General features: G+C 33.7%; 1 pseudogene; it reads left to right on the top strand.

Moving 5' to 3' along the window:
• Positions 1-19,595, top strand: part of LOC143611065 (dicarboxylate transporter 2.1, chloroplastic-like) — a 41,262-nt pseudogene extending 21,667 nt beyond the window's left edge.
• The last annotated feature ends 2,052 nt before the right edge of the window (positions 19,596-21,647 follow it).

The raw sequence follows: 21,647 nt of genomic DNA, 5'->3' as shown, positions 1-21,647 counted from the left end.
TCTGTTAAGCTAATCATACATATCATGCAATTGCTCTTACGACACTCTTTAGTCTACTTTATTCATGTGTTAGGTCCGCTAAGTCAATGTACTATCATTTCCCATATATGTCGGATCACATTTCTCAAATTTTATATTTTTCAAAATTAACAGCATATTTTTGTACTTTTATATTTTTTTCAGACAGAAAACACACTATTTTGGTACTTTCTGATTTCTCCCCCTAAAAATATAAACAATAACAAATATTTGTAGAAAACAACAAAAAAATGAAAACGATCTTCCAACATGGATAACTCTTTTGAAGATCTTGTTCACCAAAAAGAAATCTTGCAATTTAAAATATGAATGGTGAACAAGTTTGCCGATTGAAAATTTTAGGAATTTTTAAAACTTTGCAAATAACAAACAAATCAATAGTTAACAAAACCAATTTGTCGAGATAATCCACTATCAACAAATTTGATTTAGCAACAATCCATATAACGTTGATAGATCTTCTTGGATATCCCTGCACAAAAACTAGATAATTTAATGAGAAACTGGAACCCAGACCATAGTCTTGGGTTGGCCAGTATCCTCAACATGATCAACAACGGCTGATGGAATCTTTGGTTTCCAAGCTGGTAACGGTTTATCAGCTTGTTGTCTCAAAAATTTAACATTATCATAACTGTGAGACATTTCAGGAGACTTTAACAATGAATTAATATAAACTCTTTGTTGTTTAGCCTTTGTTCCAGTATCTCAGATTGCCCAAAAGTTAATGAAACCTTGTTAAAAGCATCTGGCAATTTGAGTTTTCTCCTATAAGGACAATCAACAATCAAATGTCCTTTGACATTGCAATAAAAACATTTTCTCATTTCAACCCACGGCGAAGATGATTTTGTTACAAGCTTAGACGCAGAGGGTTGAATTTTCTCACTTTTCTTCTTTTGGAAAAATTCAAGATTTGAACACTGTGCAAAATTTTCCAATACATCAGAACCAGTAGATTTGACAAATTTGTTTTGTTGAAATAAAACTGGTTTGGATTCCTTTTGGGGTTTTGATTTTAACTTTGTCTTTTCCCCAATAGGCATCACTGATGCATCACGATTAAGAAAATCCGAGTGATCACAATTATAAACTGTTTCAACACACTCAGGTTTAACAAGAGCTATTGGAAAGAGCTCATCAGCAAACATCTTGTCAACACCTTTTAATTTATAAATCTTCTAATTTTTACCCTTAACACTCGGTTTTGAAAATAATTTTGATATCTTTTCAGAAACAACCTTCTTCTCACATGTCCTTGGTGTAACAATCATTTTTGGTTTACCAGTTTTTGATTTCTCGGCAGTTTGTGATTCACAAAGAATATGATTTTCAACAGGTATATTTTCATTTTTGTGAATCACCACTGGTTCAACCACATCTTCAATAAGAATATCATCATTAGTTTGACAGAAAACCAGATTGCTTTGAATATGAGATTTTGGAGTTAAACACTTTATTTCTTTCTTAACAGCCGTTTTTGGATCATCTGGTTTAACTTTCTCCTCATTGATTATATTAACCTTACTAACAGTCACAGGAGGATCTACTGTCAGTGGATAGTCAATGTCCACTTCTTTTAGAACTACCGTGTCTGGTCGCATGGTATAATCATTTTGAAAATGAGGAGGGATTTCAACAAACCCTAAACCAGCTTTACCACACTTTCAGTGATTGCTGTTAACTTCAATGATTTCATTGAGAAGAAAAGATGAATTTCTAAATTTATCCAGTTTATTCTTTAACTCAAACACCTCATTTTCAAGCTCAGTTATTTTGGTTCTCAATTCCAAAATTTTTTGAAACTGCATTTCGATGATTTTTAATTTACATCCAAAATTTGCTTTCAAGTCATGATTACTAATCGACAAGGCATCAATCTTATCTTTAGATTTTTTATTATTTTCAGCCACTTGTCGATAGTTATCACGAATACATGCTAATTCAAAAACTAATTGCTCATTGTGGTGACGAATTGATTCAAGTTTAGAGTTGTATTCACCACATTAAGAACAATCAATTTTCTGAGGTTCATCAACAATAGATGAATTTACATTATTAGCACAAGTTTCACAAACAAATGATTCAGATGGTTTAGAAGATACCTCAGGTGATGTTGGCACGGAATCATAAGATTCATAAAGATTATCAGGAAGAATCACCTGGGTAGGCATGATAATTTCCATTGCATTTGGATCTTTATCAACATTCATTGATGAGGTGGTCTTGGATATCTCATCTGCAAGCATAGACCAACCATCATCAACATGAGCTTTCTTCAAATCCATTAACCACCCTTCATCCATTTCAAAATCAAAAGATTCCACTGATGAAATCTCATCAGATAATGAAGGCTCTTGATTAGCTTTAGATGAGCTTTGACATTCTAGTACACACTTCTTCAATTTTTCTACAAAATCTATATATTTGAGATCTGATGTTTTGAAATACCCATTTTCTGTGAGACCCATCAAGTAAGTTGAGTAGAAAGGAGGTAATGCATTCTTTAATTTGTCAATTTGATCACATTCACTCGGCTCCATTTTCACATTTGACATTTGAGCAATCAATTGACAGAACCGGTTCAGCATATCTTCCACAGTCTCATTTTTCAGCAGTGAATAGTTTCTGAATCGAAACTTCAACATGGTTTTCTTGCTTTCAAGTGTGTTTCCCAAACTTGTTGCCTTTAGTTGAGCAAACAGAGTAGCACACTTTTTGATATGGTTAAACTGATGAAAGATGTTTTCAGATAATACCATAGTAAGAGTGGAGTATGCCTTCGTCTCATTTTCAAGATTCTTCTTCTCATCAATATCATAAAACTTGAACTCCTTTTCAGTAATTCCTGAAGTATCACTGCCAACAGTTGGATTTTTATAAAGATCTTTCAAATTGCGAACACACTCTGGATAAAGAGAACCGAAATGAGCTTTAAATCTCGGTTCCCATTTTGAAAAATCATCCAACCTAAAAAGCTTCGGGCACTTAGTATGAGGACCAATCTCATAATAATTTGTCATCTTGGAGTTTAACAAATAACGAACTGAACACCGAAACGAGAATCGAAAACCGAAATATTTTCTTGATCTGAACTCGAAAAATAACACGTTAACAGCAAACCGCAGCTCGTTAACAGTAGGTCAGCAAATTTCAGCACTAAAAACGGCACGTTTCAGCACGTTTTCAGTAAGTTCAGCACGTTAAAGAGCAACTTCAGTGCGTTTTCAGCACGTTTTAACATCAAATCAGCAAATATCAGCTCGTTTTGACAGCAAATCAGCAACTTTCAGCAAGTTAACGGTGCGTTTCAGCACGTTACAGCAACAAAACAGTGTATTTCAGCTTGTTTAAAACACGTTTCAGCACTTAAAATTGCTCGTTTCAGCACAAATCAGCACGTTTTCAGCAACGAATCAGCCAAATTCAGCACGTAAACAGTGAGTTTTGGACCGTTTGAGCACTTAAAACAGTTCGTTTATCAGCGGACAGCAAATATTTTGGACGAAAATGCCCTCACGAATATACTTTTCCAAATCTGCCCCTGGCGTTCAATACGAATATCTAACCCAAATTCAATTCGAACTTTACTCGTTTAAACTTTTTGAATCTTAAAACGCCAAAACTACCCTTGGAGACAAAACTTCAAAAATACTCCTTTTGTTAAAAATAAAACTTTCCAGATTGTATTCAATCACACCTGAGTTGTACGTAAAACATTAACCAAGCTCACATCCATGGCATTCAATGACGTCATCATCATCTCAAATTTTTTATAACGAAATCTGACTTGTGAGGACCTGCACTAATTTGTGATCGGAAAAGTTAATTGAGATCAAGTGTCACCGAAACGATCGGTTAGCCGCTGCTGGAATTTTCTGTTACACGTCAGACAACCTGGCCGGAAAAACAAATTCAGCCGGAGATAACAGTAATGGTAGCCGGAATACCGTGGGTTGCTGGAAAATTATATTACACCGGAATACCGATCGTTACTGAATTAGTTTCTAATCAATCAACCGTAAACAATGAACATTACACAAAAACTGATTTGTGTCAGAAATAAACTCACCGGAAAATTCTGTTAGACGCTGCCGGAATAACGCAATTGATCGGAAAATACGGTTATATGGCCGGAAAAACGGTTATTAGGCCGGAATCTCGCCGGAAAAACCAAAACCTTCACCAAACATCAAATTGATCATCAATTCAGCCATGAAATCGATCGTGTGTGAATCCTAAGCAATCAAATACGTAAAATATCAACCGATTTTGATCCAATTCGACCGAAAATTAATCCGAAGAACACAAATACACGGAATCAAAATCGAACACGTTAAAAGCAACGGTTTAACATGAGATCCAGCGATTAGACGTAGAATCGAGCACCGAAAGCTTTGATACCACTTGTTTTTCCCGATGAGGATCGATGAACTCGATATTGAACTACGAAACCGAAAACGCACGGTGTTTGTTTCGGTGCATTTCGGTACTAATCGATGAACGAAAAAAATCGAGCACGAGCATAAGATGTAAATAATCACTCGTTGAAGCTCGTTAGAAATTTCGGCAGAGTTACAGTGCAATTCGGTGTCTCGTAAACAAAACAGTTGTAACTATGTGTAACTAACTGGCACTATATATACTACAAGCTCATTCGTTAAAACTAACATCCCATGCGTTACATATCATGCAGCCCATTCGTTAAGTCAACATGCACCCTCATTCGTTAAGTCTACATGATCCCATTCGTTAATCATGTACTAACAAATGCTGCCCAAGATGAACTAATGAGTCAACTATTAGAGGAGGTGGCCCAAATTAAACGAGAACGAGGAAGTTGGCTAGTGATGCCATGGTAGATAATGAAGTGATAGATGAGGTTCAAGGGATTTTAGAGCACTAAGTGGAAGAAGAGGTTATGGAGATTAATACCACATCAAATCTGTCAATCATTGAAGAGTAAAAGAGTGCCGTGGTTGTGGTTGAAAATGATGATATAGAGGGAGAGAGTTCAGATTTTTTTGAGCATGAAATTGAAAGTTTAGACCATGTTGAAGACATAGAAACTGTTGAAGAACTAGTTATGGAAGTAACCCAGGTCGTGTTTGATGATTATGATGTAGTAAGAGAGGATCCCGAGTTGTTGGAGCATAGAGTTGAATACTTAAACCTAGTCAAAGAGGTATCACCCGCTAAAGAATCAAAGACTAAGATAGTTTCAGATTATCCCAATCATCCTCCATTACACATTATTCATATTGATAAAGAATGGTATGATGATTTGGATGCGAATAAAAGGAAGGTGAAGATGAAGAATATTGGGCAACATGGTAAGAAGTGGTCTCACATGGGTACTATAGATGTGTCAAGCATGAGGATGCAAGTCTGGGCACGACAAGTCAAATACCGAGCTTGCATGGGAAACTCGATGGGAAAATGTTCGGTTCAGCCCCAATCAACATTTGACTTTACGAAGATAAGAAAGAGGGTGTGGGCTAGACTTGTTAAATACCATGCATATGTTGCAAACTCCAAAGGTAAATGAGCATTCACACCGGCCTGTATTTATTCATCAGACTTGATGAACACGAAGAAAGAAGCAGGGTTGAGACTCGTCAACTATCTAGCTTTTATAGGAAATTCGATAGGTAAATGTTCCATTAGATCACCATAACTGCCAAATCAGGTAACGGTCTGGCTGAAAACCTTAACAAAAACTTAGCGCTGACCAGGTGGCAACCCGACCTTTTTTTATGTTTTTCTTTATTTTTGTTTTTCTTTTTGCATTTTACTTTTTGTTTGTGTTTAGCAGTCATACTAAACCCTATGTGTGGGGAAGTTCATGGTGGTCTAGTCAAGATTCGGTGGAGTATATAGTGTAGCATCAAAGTTCAAGGAGTTCGGGTCAAGTATGCAACAATACTTTTCAGCAGGACCCGTTTGACAAGAGAGATTCGAATCAGGTGCATGTGTCTCTTTCCTTTACTTTGGTTGTTAAAATGTTTAAGTTCCCATGTATCACACTCGAATTTTAAATGAAAAATTACATTGGGGACAATGTAACTAAGTGTGGGGACACGGGATTGGAGTTGAAAATGTGAAAAATGCTAAAAATGTCTCGAATTTAAATTTGTGCACACAATGGAAAATGATTGAAAACATGGAACTGTTTGTAAAAAATATAATAAAATAATAGTAAAAAATATATATATAAAACAAAATTTTTAAAAATAAGAAAAAAGCAAATAAATTACAATAATATTAATAATAATAAAATAACAATAATACACTTAATTTGGGATGTGTCGGTAGGCTCAGCCTTTAAGAATGAAAGGAGGGTTTGGTTGTTGGCTTAATTGAACTTTTAATTGTTTGATTTTAGTGGGAAACATCTTTGGGTCTTGTTTGTTTAGCTAAGCCTGTGTAAGGACTGGGATGAAAGGTCGGGCCATACTCAAGCCTTTTGTTAGATTTGATCACCAAAAGAAAATTTTTAAATATGAATAGACTATTGAGCGATGCTTGGATAAGCTTAACGTTAGAGTAGCCAGGTGGCTTGTGATATAAACATAAATAAAAATGCTTTTAGTTTAAGATGTTAACGCTTCTTAGATGTATGGTTTTATAACCTTAAATCCTGTACTGATGGGATGCTCTAGGGTACGGAGACCATGGGTCTTTATGCGGTATATCATCTGGGTATTCATATCTCCTAAATGGATTTATGAATATTAAAAGAGCTCAAAGCGCAAACCCGCAGTTTTTCTTCCAAATATAAGTCATTAAACATGATCATTACATGCTTTTAAAGTACAATTACACTACTGACTTGATCATCCACGCTGTTAGTCATATGAGGTACCCTTGCTCGCGTCTTATTACCATTAAGAAACAGACCGCAAGGGAAACATCATATGTAAGCCCTACAGATGAATTCGTGCATATTCACCTATGGAGATGGACTTTGGGGTGTTGCTTGATAACGGGAGTATGCCATGTAGTGGGGACCATTTGCTAAATAGTTATCTAATTGCACCTTAATTGTATCTAATGGCCATTCTGGTAAACTTTGATGCTTAAGTTTAGGTTGGACGATAATATCCTTGATTGTTTTAGCTATTACATATGGGCTTAAAATCGTACATCTGGTTGTGCATAGTTTTGATCATCTGACTTTAAGGTATAAGTCAAGTTGGGGTGGCTTAGCTTGGTAAAACCATAATGAAGCATGGTAAGGCGGCTTCAGGGCTTTGATGTGTGGGTTCCACTTAATCATATAAACTAATGAATTTGTCGCACCTTATTTTTCCCGGTAAGAATTAGGGCATGGGTTTAAGTGGATAGCAATATCGACAATCGCGGTTTTTGTGTTATCTGCTAATAATAAAAATAAATTGAGTATTTAGTAAAAACAGTTTCCGGTTCTGATTTCATTGTACATCTTTTTCGGGATGAAAAAGGATAAGTGTGGGAATATGATGTGTTAGTGAAATATTGTGTGTAAAGTAAGTTATATCGTGTATTTACTGTGTTTATATGTCTTGGACACGATTACTTTGAGTGTTTTTATGTTTGCAGGTGAGTGGAGCTTAAAGGAGCTAAATTGGAGCATATGAGATGGAGTGGAAATGAAGATTTTATTGCATGGAATGATAGAGAATTTGAAGACGAAGACGTGGCCGAAAACGGGGCGTAAAACGGAACTATAGCAAAGAAGTTATGGGCAAAACAGTACGGTGGGACTGCCACCGTAAGGCAGCGGGCAGAGACCGTAGGCTACGGTCCCACCGTAGCCTACGGTGGGGAGACCGTAGCTTATGGCCGCCTGGGCGGAAAAACGTGAATTTTAGGTTTTTTTCTTCCATATTTAAGCCCGGTAAAGCCCTAGAACGATTATGCTCCATACCCTAACATATTTGGGCGATTTTGGGGCCATTATCCACCATCCTAGGCAAGGCTATGTGAAGAAATAAGTAATTTGGAGATGAAGGTTTAGGGGTTTGAGAGGTAGAATATGAAGTGTGACGTTGGAAGATGAAGTTTTACGTCGAAAGACAAGAAGTTTTACGTCGGACGACGAAAAAGTTTTACGTCATACGACGAAACAACTTTGTGTTTCGTCAGTTGACCAGACATCATGACACATTGCGAGATTTTAGAGGCCCATCTAATCCGTCGGAGACATTTATGTTGGACCCGACGGGAAAAAATTGTTGGAAAATTTTGTGTAAATAAAATATTTTTTAATTGTGAATTCTTTTATTTTATATGATTAGTTGAAACTCGTTTGATTTAGTCAAGACCATTAAACATGTTATTAAGTTTTGGTCAAAACTTAAATGCATTGATTACGTCAGAAGATGAAGTATTACGTCGGAAGATGAAGTTTTACGTCGGAAGACAAGAAGTTTTATGTCGGACGACGAAAAAGTTTTACGTCATACGACGAAAAAGTTTTGATCAAAGGAGTTTTGGTCAAAACTCCTTTGATATGAAGTATTACGTCGGAAGATGAAGTTTTACGTCGGAAGACAAGAAGTTTTACGTCGAACGACGAAAAAGTTTTATGTCATACGACGAAACAGCTTTGTGTTTCGTCAGTTGACCAGACATCATGACATATTGCGAGATTTTAGAGGCCCATCTAATCCGTCGGAGACATTTATGTTGGACCCGACGAGAAAAAAATTGTTGGAAAATTTTGTGTAAATAAAATATTTTTTAATTGTGAATTCTTTTATTTTATATGATTAGTTGAAACTCCTTTGATTTAGTCAAGACCATTAAACATGTCATTAAGGTTTGATCAAAACTTAAATGCATTGATTAATGTTGATTGGGGTGTTTCACTTTTTTCTTTAATGATGGTTGAATGGTTTCAACTTTCTACTGGTATAAATACCAAGGGAGGTCCTTGGTTGTAGACACACAAAAAACACCAAATAACACATTCTCTCTTGTGTTTTCTCCAACTTTCTCCCTAAAGAATTCCAACATTCTTGATCATCTTCATCATTTTCTTTAAGGTACTATTCGGGTGCTAGAGCCCTCCCGGGCAGTACATACTGCTTAGCCCGTTGTACCCTGGGAAACAAAACGGAGAGAGACCCCGAATTTGTTTTAAGGGCCCCATGTAAAACACAATCCTCAGCCACAAAGACCACGACACCATTCTTCTTCTACACCTTTCTTGCATTATTTTATTTAAATTGTATTGTAATTTTGATTTTTTCCGGTGTAATTAGTATTGTAATTTACTTGCTTTCCTAGATACATTTGATTCCTTGTATTGTAATTATTTTATTAAAAGTGTTTTATTTTTATACGCAAATTTATTCCTATAATCTTAAAACAAATTTTTTTTTAAAAAAAATCCGTTCTTGTATTCAAAACATTCTCGTGTGACTCAAACTAGTTTTGTTTCACGTGGTTGTGTTTTTAAAAAACATTTTTTTCGTTTCTAATCAAAGGAGCGACTTTGTAGAAACGGAAACCGGTTACAAGTCGTATTTTTTAATGCTAAACTCTAGGAAAAACCCATTGTTTGGTCCTTCAAAGTTGGACTTAGAACACCTTCGGTGGGTTAATTCAAGTGTTCGGATTAAAAAGTTTTGCGTAACCTTAATTTAGTGGGAGCGACCACTATTAATATTTCCGAAAACTAACTTAGCATAGTTTATTTTTCAGAAAAAATTACGTCATCGTAATCGAGTAACATTATTTTAAGAATCTGAGGATCTTGAATTCTTAGAACAATCTATTATTTTCAAGTAATAACAATATGAGGATCTTGGATTATCATAATGGTTAAAAATATATGTTATTTGAAAAGCTTTCATTATAATTTTTCAAATAAATCATGTATGCATAAAAATGAGTCGGATTAACTATTGGAGAACAACATAGAATCCGAAAATGAATGTTTTGATTAAACACATTCGAGTTATGGGTTTTGGTTATGTTTCGTTAAGTCGAATCATATATAAAAATATATAAATGTTTCAAAATGCATTTTGAATCAATTGAGTTTTTTTTTAATGAGTATGTTAGAAAAATGTATTTTTTGAAAACCCATATAATAAAACATTTGTCAATGTTTTATCTTTCTAACAAGTGTGTTAGAAATTATTATTTACTAAATAATATTGGTTTCAAATGTTTTGGAACATGTATTTTCTAATGTGCGTCTTAGAAAAGATATTTTCTAAACCATAAAACGTTTGCGTACGTTTAGTTTTAACAAACATTTTAAAAATATCATTATTGTAAAATAATAAAGGCTTATACACTTTTACTCTCTAATAAGCGTGTTAAAAATTATGTATTTTTATAACCCACATTGGTTAAAATGTTTTGTAAACGTTTGACAATGTTATAAAATAAATGAACGTTTTGTGTAAACGTCAACGATTTTAACAGGAGTGTTAAATAAGTATTATTTTATAAATCGAAGCCTTAAAATATTTGTCTAAATATTTAACTTTTCTAACGAGCGTGTTAGAAACGGTTTAGTTTTAAAACGTTGATATCTAAATGCTAATTTTCTAATGAGCATATTAGAAATGGTTAATTTATATTAACCAAAGTTTAGAAATGTTTTATCTAAGCGTTTAATTTTCTAACGAGCGGGTTAGAAGTGGTTTGTTTTATAAATCGAACGCCTTGAAATGGTTTTGTTTAAATATATTATATTTTCTAACGAGCGTGTTAGAAAGGATTATATTTGTATAAGACATCTTATTTTCTTACGAGCGCATTAGAAACAGTTTATTTTATAAACCAAAGGCCTTGAAAATCGTTTTGTCTAAGCATTTATATTCTCTAACGAGCGTGTTAGAAACAATTATATTTGTATAAGAAATTGGTTAATATTCTAACGAGCATGTTAATGTTAGAAGGGTTTGATTTTGTAAAACCAAAATTATAAAAACGTTTATTTTATTTTTAATGAGTGTGTTAGAAACGATTTAAAGGCTTCAATATGTTTCGTTTAAAGCGTTTAATTTTCTAACGAGCGTGTTAGACGCAGTTTATTGTATAAACCAAAGGGTCTTAAAAAATGGTTTTGTCAAATCCGTTAATATTCTAACGAGCATGTTAGAAGTTGCATAAATATTAAAACGAGCACGTTACATAATAATTTTTATTAACCCAAAGGCGTTAGAACGGTTTTAAACAACTTGATGTTGTTGTGAACAAATTAAATTGTTCAAATGTAACTATGTGCATGTAGTTAATAGTTGTTCAATGTGAGAGAACCACTTAGGGAGAACCTCAAATGAGTGATGTTGTGATTGCATAGAGCTCTTGTGCGGGGGAGCCTAATTGCATCACTTGAAGACATCATGGGAACGATTTCGGATATGTACGAAATCATGTGGGCATTTGGTGTTCGTGGATAGTTCTTATTGTTTGAAGCATGTATTCTGTTATGAAAAATGATTCAAAATTAAGAACTATCTTCTTGCTAAGAGAAGCATGATACTTATTGATGGTCGTTGGACATCAATAGGAAAATGTAGAACTGGGTTATCTACATTAAGTATCCTAATTTTGAGAGTTAATTTATATGTTCCCAAACGTCTCAAAAGGGTATAATATTTTCTAGTAAGCTTACTAGAGATGGATACTCGTTGAACTATAGCAGTTTATTGATTTTCTTTCAAATATTGTTTGGGTTCAATATCTTCGGATTACCCATACATAGAAATTAATTAAATGTTTATAGTATAACGAATAGTGAAAGAAGATATTTGCACAAAGACAATTTGTGAGTTGTCACCATGATTAAATGTCAAGGATGAGACATCACACACCATGTGATGAGTGTATTAACATGGATACAAGATATTTTGAGAGTATCAACATTGTGAAGATTCACATTTGTGAATTATAACATATGAAAGAAATATATGGTACTATTGTAAATGATTAATAAACCGTGTGTGATTTATTATAGGAGACTTACAATAAAGATGGATTTGTAGTTGCGTCTACCACCATCAATGTTGTTTGAACTATGTAGAGGATTTATCCTTCATTTTAGGAGAGTATCTCAATACATGGGTTCCACGAAACAAACAGCGGAAATGTATACATCATTTTAGGCACATGCAACTATCTTGTTTGATAGTCAATATACTTGACTATATTTCAAATTTTAGTGATCTTATACGGGTAACATTCATTATGTTGAATGTGTTCACCAAACTAACTCGTTTTAAGACTCGTGTTTAAAGTTCTTATGAGTAATGGTAAAGCTTTTGGAGAACAAAAGTATATATCTTAATTTGACTAATGAAGTTAAGTATGTTTGCGTAATGTACTTTAACTTTTGAGACTTTCCTAATACCAAGGTGTTGGGATGATGAATAAAGTCTCATTAATTTGTCTAAACCAAGATATGAATATTGGCAAGAGATAGTGCAGTATCTCTTGAGGCTGTGAAGAATCAGAATGATGCATCTTCTGTTCGCAAGCTAAAGTATTGTAGTCTAAAGCATGCTAGACTAGTAGTTGTTAATTTATATGCTCCGTGGAGATTAAATTAACTTAGAAAGCATTCATAACATGGGTACACACAAGAAGGAATTCTTATATGGGCTAAACCATAAGTATAACTTCATTAAGTCAAAACGGAATAACTAAATCATGAGTATACGCTAGTAAATGTTGGAAGCTCACATTAAGGCATATTTGCCTAAACTGGATCAAAGTGCAAGCAATGTGGGGGATGAGCCATTTAAGAAACAACCCATTATGGTATGTTGAAATGGTCTTTGAGAATGCTTTCTCAATCCTCGCGTGAAAGGGAGAACCTTTCATTACCCCTCTTATTGATTGAATAAGTTTATCCTTGGAAAAGTTTATCCAATAAGACTTAAATGTGGGGGTAACTTGCAATTTGATAAGAATGTGGAATGTTTGGCAATAAAGATGTTGGTAATCCAATTAAAGACTGCAAACATGTGACCAAGTGGAGTATACAAGGTTATAACAAGTCTATCTAGAATATTAGATATGGATGCCAATTGGTAACATTCAGAATCTTGGTAGATTTCTGATATAATTTACCAAAGGCATGATGGAAACGTGTTGAGCCTTGAAGAGCGTTTCATGTAATTCTAAAGACTAAACGATGTAACTAGATCCAGGTAGAGATTATGAGTTATAGTCTTAGGAATGACAAATGGCAAAAATGACTTGTGAGTCAATAACACGTTAAAACAATTTATCTCAATTACAAATTATCGTTGTTGACTTTACAAAGTCAAAGATAATGTCTATGGATCCAACAACCTGAGGGTTGATGAGAGATCAAGTTATGGAATGAGACTAAAGCCCATGGAAAAAAATATATGGAGGTAACCTAACCTAGTTGTTTGGAGATGCCAAGATCTAGATTCAATAGGACAACTAGTATATTTTATAATATATACCCCCTAAACTATAAGGGTGTTTAAATATGTCCTAGTCTATACCTACAATAAGTAGTGACAATTTTTAGGATAAGCATAATAAAGGTTAATGATTTGTGGAAATCAACAAACCTATTGCTTTAATGATTCGAGCGAGAATCACCTACGTGAGAGAGAACTAGGGTCAGTTTGAATGGATTTTGGGGTAAAAATCCTAGAGCTCTCACAGAACCAGGCTAGTGTTCCAGGACCATAATATACAGTGAGGGGTTGGCCAGACCAGGGAGAGTGTTGTGTGAAGTGTATTGTCGTCTACATAAATGGGGTATGTTCAAAGACATCGTGTCTACACACCGCTAGAAGACTAAGTATGCTTCACAAAGGAAGGTTCAAATGGTAACACCTACCTATCTTGCAATGCTTAACGGTTGAATTGAATCTAAGAAACTTGCATGTATGGATTGCTCTCAATGTGAAAATGAATGAGTTTTGTTTTCACATGTGGGGGGTTGTTGGAAAATGTGTGGAAATGAATGAGTTTTATTTTCACATGTGGGGATTGTTGAAAAATTTTGTGTAAATAATATATTTTTTAATTGTGAATTTTTTTATTTTATATGATTAGTTGAAACTCCTTTGATTTAGTCAAAACCATTCAACATGTCATTAAGTTTTGGTCAAAACTTAAATACATTGATTAATGTTGATTGGGGTGTTTCACTTTTTTCTTTAATGATGGTTGAATGGTTTCAACTTTCTACTAGTATAAATACCAAAGGAGGTCTTTGGTTGCAGACACACAAAAAACACCAAATAACACATTCTCTCTTGTGTTTTCTCCAACTTTCTCCCTAAAGAATTCCAACATTCTTGATCATCTTCATCATTTTCTTTAAGGTACTATTCGGGTGCTAGAGCCCTCTCCGGCAGTATATATTGCTTAGCCCGCTGTACCCTAGGAAACAAAACGGGAAGAGACCGGAATTTGTTTTAAGGGCCCCGTGTAAAACACAATCCTCGGCCACACCATTCTTCTACACCTTTCTTGCATTATTTTATTTCAATTGTATTGTAATTTTGATTTTTTCTGGTGTAATTCGTATTGTAATTTACTTGCTTTCCTAGATAGGTTTGATTCCTTGTATTGTAATCTTTTTATTAAAAGTGTTTTAGTTTTATACGCGAACGGATTCCTACAAAAATTGCTAGTTTTTTGGGTTTTTTTTTTCAAAATCATCGCTGAAATTGGAAAAGGTTGGTCAAAAAATGACAATTTTGGGGATTTTCACTAATAGTAGCTACTCTAGCTTTAGCATACTTATTCTAATTCTTCTTACACTTCTCACGTTAAAAGTTGTTTGTATCACATCGCTAGTAACGATTAGGTTTTGTTGCACAATTTAAAATACGAAAGTAAAGAATTGATGCACAAAGCTTGATGATTTATGTACATATTTTTGGCATTGATAGTGTGCTGGCAATTCTAGTGCGCTTTTTTTAACGGCTGCAGAACAAAACCTGTTGTGTCTGCTGGCCGAGGAACTCGCGTTGGTGATTGCAAGCCTGTGGGTTTCATGGTTCAAGGCTGCTAGTTTACCGGCTATTGCCTCATCTTTAAACCTCATACATTTTGTACAATATTTATCCACCTGAAACAACAGATACACCTGATGCACCGCAGCACCAGCAATGGCTGAAAAGAGGCTTCAAGCAATGGCTCCTGTTACAACTAACGAGTGGGTTATGATTGGCACTATGCTTCTTGTTGTCTCGCTTTGGGTATTCGTGTATGTGGCATTTGGTAGACTATTAACATTTTTTATTTTGTGGAATGTGGTTATGTTACATGAGAAAACTGATCCCATTTGGTAATTAGAAGTAAAAGAATGAAAATGCGTACTTTTTAAAAGAAATGGGTCAAATAAGTAAAAAGTCACCCAAATCGTGATTTTAATGCTTAAAGGCTTCTAATAATCTGATACAAAAAGCAGATTATTAGTGTTATCATATTTGACAAACTGATTACTAGTTAAGAGGTAATTGGCTGAATAGTATTTTTTTTTTAGGGTATTGAGGACTTGAGGTGGCAATTTCGATCCTGCTACTTATCAATGTGTCAATGGCAAACGGGCTAAATAAAAATGTGTATTTCTTAAAACACATGGGTCGAATGCAGTAACAATTCACCCAAAAATGTAGTTTTAATGCATAAAATTAACCTCCTAAATCATTTGATACAAAAGTAGATTATGATCATGAAATTGTATTGCTACTTGTAAAAATATTTGACAAGCTAATTATTTACAAAAACGATTTGGACAAATATGTTTTGACTAACACAATCCACCCCGACCAGTTTAGACCCATAGCAAAATTACCCATTTGTTCTAATGTGGTTTATTCAATACACAGGGATGCTATTTTAATACCGAGTGTCGTTACCGCAATGTTGGGACTATCAATATTATTATTATTTGGAGTTCTTAATTGGGACGATTGTCTAAGTGAAAAATCCGCATGGGATACATTGGCTTGGTTTGCAGCACTCGTGGGGATGGCGGACCAGTTAACAAATCTTGGATTAGTAACATGGATGTCTAATTGTGTCGCCAAATCGTCAAATTCCTTCTTTCTCTTTAAGGTTGGCCCGATGCATACAGTGTTCTTCAAGGAGCTTACTTTTTAATCCACTGCATGTTTGCTAGTCAAACGGATCACGTAGGCACCATATATTCGGCATTTCTTGCTATGCATTTGGCAGCCGGGGTTCCAAGTGTGCTGGCGGCTCTTGCGTTGGCTTATAATACAAACTTTTGGTGCTCAGACTCATTATAGTAGTGGTCAACCCGCGGTTTACATTGGACGTAATGGTAATATTTTTATTAAGTTGATGGAAAGTTATAGTAGCGGTCATGACTGGTTTGCTTATGAGCGGGTCCGTTAGGGGTGTGTTTGGATCAGTTTTTGGCTCAAACCGAACCGAAAATTCGGTTTTTGAGGTTCTGAAAACTATTTGGTTTCGGTTTTTAATTTCCGTAATGGGTTCGGTTTCGATTTATTAGGTTTTACCATTTGAGCTTAAAATTTTTTGTATGAAATTTTATGGCCCTAATAATCCGCTTGAAACTTGAGTATAGTTTTTTTTGTTAATTAATACTTATTACATCTTTGGACTTGGAATTTTTTTGATTACACCATTCTTTGCTCTTTATAAATTACTTTAAAGTTGAAATTGGTTTTTTCAATTTTTGGTTAACGCAAAATCAAAATCGAACTGAAAAATCTTTGAAAAATCTTTTTTTTTTCAAACATAAAACCGAACTGTCTATTTTTACGGTTTTGTGAGACTGCGAAGTTGTTTTTTTTTTCTTTTTTCAAAACTTTAACGGGTCAGATCTAGAAGTGTTGGTTAGAGATAATAGATTAAACTTGTTAAAATCACTGTACTTTTTTATTCATAATTGTAGATATTTATTAATTATAGAAGTTTAAGCTGCCAGAAAAGTGATTACGTATCAACCCGATATGACAGGGGCTCGTTTCTATCTACACCTGATTTGGCTTGTTACCCAACTTACGCATTTTGCCAACTGCCAAGCAGTGATTACAGTTTGAATTGAGGTCAAACGAAGTAAAATTCAATGCGAAAACTAATATCGAAAACAATAAGATCCATGTGTAATATGAGCAATCAGGATCATGTAAGAACTTTTTGGGAATTGAGAACTATGAGAACCATTTTGGACCATAAAAAAACCCAAAAATTAAAAAAATCATAAAACAAAAAAAAAACATAAAAATAAAAAAAGTAAAAAAACCAAAGTTCTTATTTATCATCCCGGTTTCTAAAAAAAAATTCTCGGTTTAGCTAAATTATACATATACATATATGTATAATATGTACATATATGTACACATGTTTTTTTCCTATACACATATGTATAATTTAAGGTAAATGATAATGTACATATGTGTACATTACATAACTAGAGATTAAATGAAAGTATACATATGTGTATATGTATAATACGAATTAAAAAGAAAAAAAATCGGTTTTTTTTATTATACATATATGTATAATATGTACACACATGTTTTTTCCTATACACATATGTATAATTTAAGGTAAATGATAATGTAGATATGTGTATATTACGTAACTAGAGATTAAATGAAAGTATACATATGTGTATATGTATAATACGAATTAAAAAGAAAAAAAATTCGGTTTTTTTTTAATGAAACCGGAATGAAATATAAGAATTTTGGTTTTTTTACTTTTTAAAAATTTTCGGTTTTGTTTGTTTTATAATTTTTTTAATATTTTTTTAGATGATTTTTTAGTGGTCCAAAATGGTTCTCAAAGTTTTCAATTTGCCAATGGTTCTCTTATGATCATTACCCATATGAGCAAGTGAAGTATTATTATGTTTGACTTTGAAAGTTCCTTTGGTGCATTATAATTAACTTTTTATTTTTTTAATCAACAGCCGGTTATGTTGAGCTCCCAGGTGTATTTAGAATTGGGTTCATCATGACTATGTTTTATGTGGAACCACCGTTCGTAAAATTAAAGCATAATAATAAAGTTTTAGGAGCAACTTCATAGAATAGTAACCAACTTTTAAAAGTGTTTCAATTAGGTCACTTAACTTTAAAAAGTGTTCCAATTAGGTCACTCAATTTTCGTGTTTGATTAAATTAAAAGTTTTAACATGTTTTTTTAGCTAATTTCTTTTCTGTTTCACATAGGAAATCTTTTTATCTTTTTTTTGAAGTTGACGTTGAGTGGCGACGTGAATTTTATTTTTTATTTTTAAATTTTAATATAATTAACATTTTTTTAAAATTTTTAAATTTAACTACATATATTGCAAATTCCGACACCCACATCTTATCATCCATTTCTTTCTTGACGTACACAAAAATCGGTGAGACTTGATTTGAAGATTTAGTGACCCGATTTGGGGAAAATATGCATCAGTGGCCTAATTTGAACACTTTTGAAAGTTGATTACTATTCTATGAGATTTTCCCTTTTTATTAATATTGATTACAATATAAAAACAATTTACATGAAATAAACTAAGAAAACATAAATCTATACTATATAGTAAATAAATGTTTCTCAATTTCATATGATATCACAACAATTTACATGAAATAAACTAAGAAAACATAAATCTATATGGACTATACAGTAAATAAAGGTTTCTCAATGTCATATGGTATCACACAAGATGCATTCTTACAAAATTTTCTCACATCCTTCTTTTATTAAATGCATTTATCTTTCTTATTAATAGTTTTATATTTAACTTTTCTTTTTCTTTTTAATCTATTTTTTCTCTTTTGATAATTTTTTTGGCCAACGATCCTCCAAATAGGCTACTGGCTAAATTCAACACATCAGGATGCATTCGTTTTTCGATCTGGGAACAACCCTCGCCTAAGGCCAACGCCAACACTTGCACAAAGGCACGACGGTGCGGTGAGATAAATCTCGTTAGTTCAAAGATCCAACTAACGAAAGCCACCTAAGCGCCTAGTCTATCATCATCACCCTGATGCCTCTGAAACTAAATGCTGGAGGTAGGAATTGAACCTGTGTCACATGGAACACCAAGTCTCTTCATTATTACTCCACCACCACTAGGAATCGAACCCGGGTCACGTAGAACCCACCTAATTGTTTTTTTAATTAAAAATTTTAATACCAAACATAAATGTATTCTTTAGTTTTAAATAAACGGGTTTTCTAGAGACACCCCCTCTTTTGCTAAAAAACCCCCTTAATACGCCGCGTATAGAGCTATACGCGACACGTATAGGGCGCGTATAGCTCTATACGCGGCGTATTATGGGGTGTTTCTAGAAAAACCCACCAGTTTGTCTTATTATGTTGTTTGTTTTTTTTTTTCTTTTTTTTTCTTTTCTTTGTTTTTGTTATTTATTATTATTTATAATAATTATTATTATTATTAATATTATTTTATTTATGAATAATATATTATTATTCAGAATTCAGCAAAGGGCATTCAGTTGCAGGGCTTATTTGAGAAAATTGACATTGCGAAACGAACTTTCAATTTATTGGCTGCTGTCGTTATGGACAACTTGAATCAGTTACAGTGATTATCTTGGGAAAACTGACAGTGCCAAACGAACCCTTTCTTGGGTTCTTTCAGTATCGACATCTCAAATTTGGCTCTTCGATTTCTTCAAACTCCAACTGTCTTGACCGTCGGCCACACCACCAACCGTAGTTGTCTTCACTTCAACACATATCCTTTTTCACTAAGCTTAAGCTTATTATTATTTTTATGTTTAGATGGGGGTATTGTAAGTTGATCATCTTCTGTATATTAAAGAATTATCGGCTTATATATATACATATATATATATATATATATATATATAACTCTTATCCTAACAACGGTGTTTTAATATTCTTGTCTAGTCGATGTGCAGTATAAGAATTCAATGCTCCAACATAACCAGCACCAGATCGAGATATTAGTTTAATGAGTTTGAATCTTTCGGATCCGCGGTATCCGCTAACTTCAGCGATAACGGGAGTCCATAATTTGAACAGTGAAATGGAAATTCGATCATAGATTGAGATATTAGTTCGGACTTACCTGAACCGGTTAACACGTTTGATGACGTGGATTTAGGTTCGGTGTAGATGCTAATATTAACACGTTTGCTTACAGCTATCATTATCACCGGCATAATACACAATAAAAGCACAAACTCAAACAGCAATCCATGCATTAGCAATTCTCTCCATTCTTTTTCTCTTCTTCATTAGAACATGAAGATGAGAAAAAGAATGGAGAGATATGCTAATGCATGGATTGCTGTTTGAGTTTGTGCTTTTATTGTGTAATATGCCGGTGATAATGATAGCTGTAAGCAAACGTGTTAATATTAGCATCTACACCGAACCTAAATCCACGTCATCAAACGTGTTAATCGGTTCAGGTAAGTCCGAACTAATATCTCAATCTGGTGCTCGTTATGTTGGAGCAATGACCAAATTTCCATTTCACTGTTCAAATTATGGACTCCCGTTATCGCTGCCGTTAGCGAATACCGCGGATTCGATATATTCAAACTCATCAAACTAATATGTAACACGCGACTTTTTTTGAAATAATAAATAAAGTAACATTTAAATAAACTTTGTTATTTAATTTCCATAGAATAAACAATAAATTAAAATGAGAGATGGTAGGCTTAAATGGATATGAACTTAACAATAAAACATGGACTTAGTAAATTAATGGGCCTAAGGTCCATAAGCTAAGGGTATAAGTACCCCTTAAACCTTTCCTAAAACCCTAGATCTCATAATTCCATACTTTCCACTTTTACAACACACATTCTCCTTATTTGGAAACCCGAGAACGAGATCCAAGTTGTTTTAGTGATTTTCGCATCCAAACAACAAGTAGAATCAAGATCTAGCTCGTGTCAAGATTAAGCTCTAAAACGAATTTCGCTAGAGATACGTTTGTAGTGTAAAGATGGTTCATTTGGTGTCGGTTCTCCATGAAAATTGGTAGAACCATAAATCGGGACCTAAGGGTTAATAAAAATATAAACTTGACGTAAAAATGTGAACTTGGAGGGTCAAATATGTTTAACTCGTTAGTTAAGTTCAGCTCGTTCATGACTTGTAGATCTAACGCGAGTTTGGCTCTTTGTAAGCCTTGAATAAAATATTTGAAGCTTGAATCTAACCAAGTTTATATTTTAGTTGTTAATATTAATAGAAATAATTAACAAAAGTATGAATAATAATAATACTAATAATAATAATATAATAATAATAATAATAATATAATAATAATAACTCTCGTAACAAAGGAAGAAAAGAAGAAAGAAGAAAGAAAAAGAAAGGAAAAGAGAAAGAAAAGAAAGAGGGAAAGGAAAGAAAGCCAATTAAAAGAGTATATAATTAATATGGAAGGGTTTTCAATCATCAAGTTTAGTTGGTGGAGTGGTTAAGGCATTAATGTTGGAATGAGAGGTTGTAGGTTCAAATCCCACCTTTAGTAGATTATTTTTAAAATGCGATGCGAAATGGGCCCATGCGAATGGAATTGGACCAGATACTAATATAATTCTGTTGGGCCTGATCTAGCCAAGCCCAAGAGCTAAATAGGCCTATTCTCTAGC

The sequence above is a fragment of the Bidens hawaiensis genome, unplaced genomic scaffold (assembly GCF_021521415.1).
Source record: "Bidens hawaiensis isolate Kalapana, Puna unplaced genomic scaffold, B.hawaiensis_p1.1 tig00029054_1, whole genome shotgun sequence".
In the NCBI taxonomy this organism is placed as follows: domain Eukaryota; kingdom Viridiplantae; phylum Streptophyta; class Magnoliopsida; order Asterales; family Asteraceae; genus Bidens; species Bidens hawaiensis.
This window is presented reverse-complemented; position numbering and strand designations above follow the sequence as displayed.